Source organism: Heteronotia binoei, chromosome 3, assembly GCF_032191835.1.
Source record: "Heteronotia binoei isolate CCM8104 ecotype False Entrance Well chromosome 3, APGP_CSIRO_Hbin_v1, whole genome shotgun sequence".
NCBI classification, from domain to species: Eukaryota; Metazoa; Chordata; class Lepidosauria; order Squamata; family Gekkonidae; genus Heteronotia; species Heteronotia binoei.
In genome coordinates, this window is record NC_083225.1 from 24,557,598 (window position 1) to 24,563,883 (window position 6,286).

A 6,286-nucleotide genomic window follows, 5' to 3' on the forward strand; every position below is an offset into this window, starting at 1 on the left:
CTTGTGACCCAGTAGTGAGGCTTCCGTGGCCTAGTACTGGGTCACGACCCTGCAAATGGGAAACACTGACTTAAGGTAATAAGGGTGTACAATCTTCTCGACTGTCCTTCTCCATAACACTACACATTAGCTCCTTGATATGGCCCCCACCCCTAAGATGCATCGTATGTCCATGTAAATGAAGCAATTAGAAGAAGAAGAATTGCAGATTTATACCTTGCCCTTCTCTCTGAATAAGAGACTCAAAGGGGCTTACAATCTCCTATATCTTCTCCCCCCACAACAGACACCCTGTGAGGTGGACTGAGAGGACTCTCACAGCAGCTGCTCTTTCAAGGACAACTCTTGCGATAGCTATGGCTGACCCAAGGCCATTCCAGCAGCTGCAAGTGGAGGAGTGGGGAATCAAACACGGTTCTCCCAGAGAAGAGTCCACACACTTAACCACTACACCAAACTGGCTCTCCTATGCTAGGCATGTTAATGAATATACATAAGGCTTTATTAAGCATGCTCAGTGTCCACCTGTATATCCCATCCCATAAATATTATCCCACTTTAATTTCTCACTGCCAAGAAAACCCCTATATCTAATCTATGGCCTTGAGATGTACCAGACTCTATCTAAAATATGCAGCATCCCTACATTTCACTTCTGTTTCTCTATTGGCTAAAGTTAACCTTTATACCTCTGGCTTCACTTCAGTTCAAACAGCAAAATCATCTCTCTCAAAGGGAAAGGAGATTGGAAGCCACTCTGAGACTCCGAGTGAAGAGCGGGATATAAATCCAGTCTTCTCCTCCTCCTCTTCTGGCACTAGTGGCCAAGCACAGAAAGGAGAGAGGATATGGGGGTTGCCAGGAGCAACCAGAGGGGATACGGGGGAAAGTGATCTCCCCCCCCCCCCCAAATCTACGGGACTGCCTTTCTCCACATTTTCCCCAGAGAGCACTGCGTTCGGGGACACAAAACCTACTATCTATCCCCGGACCAAGGGAGGCCAGATTGTGTTCCACGTGGGCTAGGGCCTTCTCAGTGGCAGCACCAGAAATGTGGAATGCCCTCCCGGAGGCCATAAGGGCCCTGCGGGATCTCTCTCAATTCTGCAGGGCCTGCAAAACTGAACTATTTTGACAGGCCAACATCTAAACCAGGAGAGGACTGCCACCCTACACTGCTGAGGAACTACGATCATTATAGGATCACTGTCAGAAGATCCTGCCTGTATTGGAGTTGAACACCATAAAATGTTTTTAGTTGTATTTTATTGTTTTTAAACTGCATTTGTAGATGTTTGAACTGACTGTTAGCTGCCCTGAGTCCGTGTGCGGAGAGAACGGGATAGAAATCTAAAGTAATAAATAAAGTAATACATTCCTTGAGGGTTCCTACTGTGTGAGTTGGCCTGGACCAGCAGGCAGCTCTGTACAACTGTGCCACAGTTTTCCTAGGTAGAGGCTTTGGGGTTGGGGGAGCTGGAGACAGAGAGAAAGATAAAAATAGGTTTGCTGTTTGGTGGGAAGGAAAGAAGGAAGCAGGAAAAGGGGAGAGTCTATGGAGGCTTTCAGGGAAGGGAAAGAGGAAATAGGGAGGGGCAAACGAGTCCCACTGCAAGTCTTTACAGGATCCCTCTTTGTACATATATGAAAATCATCGGCACTCCTTACACCCACGCACCAATAGCTTAATGCCAGGAACCTAAACCTCTAGCTTGCAAGTATGATTAACCTGTCCTTTTACAGTCTTCCATCCTTGTTTGAAAACCCATCTTTTCTGGAGGGCCTTTGAATTCACTGAAGTCTTAGGGGGGTGTTTTATGTTGCTATGGCGCCGTTAGGAATTTTAGCTGGTTATAGGCCATTAGTTGGTTTTAAATTATCTTAATTATCTTTTCATCTGCTGCTTTGGGGAGTTTTCTTGCATTTTTTTGCATTATAGATTTACTACTTTTATTACTAGTTTTTAATTTATATTTTTAATATCTGTTGTAGTAGTCCTGTATTTTACTGTAAGTCATTCTGGGCGCTCTTTGGGATAAATGGCTGGGATGTAAATTACCTAAATAAATATACAATGGGGTTGCCAGGTCCAACTCAAGAAATATCTGGGGACTTGAGGTATGAGCCAGGTTGTGACAAGGGAGTTCTGGCTATCACATTTAAAGGGACTGTAACAAAGTTAGAGTCCAGTTAGCACCTTTAAGACCAACAAAATTTTATTCAGGATGTGAGCTTTCATGTGCATGCACACTTGTCGAACAGGATTAAATCAGATTACGATCAAATTTGGGGGGGTTTTTTGGACAAAATGTCAAGGTTAGAGAGGTCTGTGACAATAGGAAACTAGCTTCACAAAGGCTTTCTGGGATTTGGGTGTGTGTGCTGGAGAACTGTAAGAGGATATTTTTCCAAGTATAAAATAGTCCCAGAGCCAGATTCTCCAATCATTGACTGAAGGCACAGTGCAGTTCTTTAATCTGATATTATTCTAAAAGCAGTGACACTCCTTTACTGTTGCATTTTGGCTTTATTGTGTACATGGGTCTTTTTGTTTGTTTGGTTGGTTGTTTTCCCCCTTTCCCCTTCCCCTTCCTTTTCTGTAAAGTTAGTTCACCTTATGCATTCCATGCATTCTACAAGCTGAACCCTTTTGAACTCTGTCAGTGAGTATTCTCTGTGTAGGGAGTTTATTATGCAGCTTTTTATTTTGATCCTATTGTCGTCTTGTTGTCATTGTTCCCTCTAAACTGAGCTAGTGTGAGCTAGCTCACACTTGTTTAGCCTCCAGCTCACACGTTTTTGTCTCAGCTGTGGAAAAATGGCCCCAGAGCAGACTAGTTTATGCAGTAGCTCACAACTTTAATGCCAGTAGCTCACAAAAATAGAATGTTTGCTCACAAGACTCCGCAACTTAGAGGAAACATTGCTTGTTGTATCTACCTCCTGACCTTTGTCTGTCTGAATCTAATCCTAGGATAATGGCAGGGCTTTTTTTGAGCAGGAATGCACAGGAACGCAGTTCCGGCTGGCTTGACACCAGGAGGTGTGGCCTAATATGCAAATGAGTTCCTGCTGGGCTTTTTCTGCAAAAAAAAAAGCCCTGGATAATGGTATAGATGTGTTGTTATAGGTTTTTGTCTGGGGGGACGGGGGATTTTAATTATTTTGTGAATATTTGACTGCACTTCTTGAATATCATTTTTAAAAGTTTAATTAAAAAAGAGAATGTAAACAGAATGGAATAAGAGTACCAGAAAACATGCAAATAAATGTCTCAGAGTGTTAAGAATGTTAAAAGCGAACATTCTGATATCATTACTCTGCCTGCTTGTCGTCGCTATTATTTGTAAGCAGGAATTTCTTTTGTAGTAGGAGCTCCTTTGCATATTAGGCCACACCCCTCTTACATAGCCAATCCTCCAAGAGCTTACAGTAAGCCCTGTAATAAGAGCCCTGTAAGCTCTTGGAGGATTGGCTACATCAGGGGTGTGTGGCCTAATATGCAAAGGAGTTCCTGCTACAAAAAAGAAGCCCTGTTTTTGAGACTTTACCATTCGGAATGATTGAAAAGGAGAAAAAAATGTTTTTCAAAGGCCCAAGTCCAAAGTATGGATTTTTTTCAGCTTCAAAGGGAGACCTACCAGTTTGAAGGGTGAGAAATCTGAAACACGGAGCTTTTCCTGTTTAAAGAGAGTTGCATATTGTTAAAGGGAGAATGATTCTCTTAATGCATCCGCTTGCTAGAGTATTTCCGCAGGATACTGTGGACTGTTTGTATTATTCAATAGGGCTTTATTTCCTTTTTGTAAACATTTTGGAATATGCTTGCCTACATGATGGTAGCCTGCTGCATACAATGAACTGAATTACTGTGGTATGTATTAGTGAGTATATAGATCAGAAGTGGCCAAACTGTGGCTTGGGAACCACACGTAGCTCTTTCACACATATTGTGTGGCTCTGAAAGTCCCCAGTGCCCAATCAGCCTGCTTGGAGAAGGCATTTCTCTTTAAATCACTTCGCCGAGCCAAGCCAGCCAGCAGCTTGGATAATGCATTGAAAGTTAAAGTTGTTTTCTTTCCACCTCTCTCCCCCTCCCCAAATCTATTTGCCTTTATTCCTTCTTTCCTTCCTTCTTGCTCTGAAAAATCTGATGTTCATGTCTTGCAGCTCTCAAATATCAGACATTTATTCTATGTGGCTCTTAGTCTGTCCACCCGTGTGTTAGATTACTATAGAGTGTTCGTGGATTTCAAATAGAGTGTCAGTGATTTCAAAATTCTGATAGGGTTCCTAGTAATTGGTATATGCAACAGCCTTTGGCTTTTTCAGTACAACACCTGGAGGCCGGCAACCACACCTCTCTTGCCTTACAGGCATTGCATCAAGGAAATCAGGGTGCCCTTTAGCGTGGGAATCAGGTGGCAGCAGAGGTCGAAACTGATGCAGAGTTCTTAACCAGGCTTCTTCACAGTATAGTTGCCAATTCCCAGTTGGAGGCAGGAGATCCCCCGGTTTGGAGGCCCTCCCCCCTACTTCAGGGTTATCAGAAAGTGGGTGAGAGGGGAGAGAAATGTCTGCTGGGTGCTCCATTATGCCCAATGGAGACCGATTCCCATAGGGTATAATGGTGAATTGATCCATGGGTATCTGGGGGGGCTGTTGTTTTGAGGCAGAGGCACCAAATTTTCAGCGTAGCATCTGGTGCCTCTCCCCAAAACGCCCTCCAAGTTTGAAAAGGATTGGATCAGGGCATCCAATTCTAAGAGCCCCCAAAGAAGGTGTCCCTATCCTTCATTATTTCCAAATGGAGGGAAGGCATTTAAAAGGTGTGTGGTCTCTTTAAATGCGATGACCAGAACTCCTTTTGGAGTTCAATTCAACTGGAGTTCAAGGTGGAGCCCTTGCTACTGGCGCCACCCCCAGAGTTTCCTGGCTCCACCCCCAAAGTCCCCAGATATTTCTTGAGTTGATCTGGCAACCCTACAGCACAGGTAACATCAACAGCTTCCAATCCTTTCTTTCACGCATCCAGCACGTGACAGAAAGGATTGGAAGACTTATCAAGCCCATGGATTACTGTTCTTTCGTGCTGATCCACGTGGGAACGAACAATACTGCCTGTCATAGCTCTGGACATATTAGAAAAGACTATGTGGCTCTTGGTCAGAAGGTGAAGGAGCTGGGCGCACGGGTTGTGTTCTCGTCAGTGCTTCCTGTTGAAGGCCATGGCTTAGGACGAGAAAGAAGAATACTTCAAATAAACGACTGGCTACGTTGATGGTGTCGTCAGGAAAGATTCGGATTTCTGGACCGTGGCTTACGCCTTTGAGATGGTGGTCTTCTATCGGGAGATGGTTTGCACCTTATGGTGGTAGGGAAAAGGGTGTTTGGTAACAGCCTTGCTAACCTAATAAGGAGGGCTTTAAACTAAATTGTGTGGGGGAGCGAGACAATAATTCAAAGCCTCATATGATGCCAGAAACGGGGGATAAGAACATTAAAGATTTGCAAAGAGTGGTGCATACGCTAGGTAATGTTAACTTGCAGGCTTGTACAAAAACTAAACCCTCGGAATGCATAAAACGTGGATTCTGATGTCTCTACACTAATGCACAGAGTATGGGAAACAAACAGGAGGAACTGGAAGTCCTAATAAAGGAAAGAGACTATGACATAATAGGCCTTACTGAAACTTGGTGGGATGACACTCACAACTGGAACATTAGGATTCAGGGGTACAATTTATTTAAAAAGGACAGGCAAATGAGAAAGGGTGGAAGCTTAGCAGTATATGTGAAGGAGGTATATACTTGTGAGGAAATATGTGAATCTGATCATGGCAGCTCAGTTGAGAGTCTCTGGGTAAAAATAAAAGGAGTAAGAAATAACAGTGATATTATTGTGGGGGTCTGCTATAGAACACCAAGTCAGTCAGAGGACTTGGATGAGATACTTCTACAGCAGATTGCAAAGTTCTCCAAGAGAAGGGATACAGTGATCATGGGAGATTTCAATTACCCAGACATCTGTTGGAAGTCCAACTCTGCTAAAAATGAAAAGTCAAATAGATTCCTGACTTTTCTTGCTGACAACTTTCTTTTCCAGAAAATGAAGAAGGAAACAAGGGGATCTGCTATCTTGGATTTGATTCTCACCAACAAGGAAGAATTGATTGAAGAAGTGGAAATAGTGGGCACCCTGGGCAGTAGTGACAATGTGATTTTGGAATTTACAGGGAAGGGAAAAGTCATGGATTGTGGGTTTGGTTGCAGCTGTAGGAGCT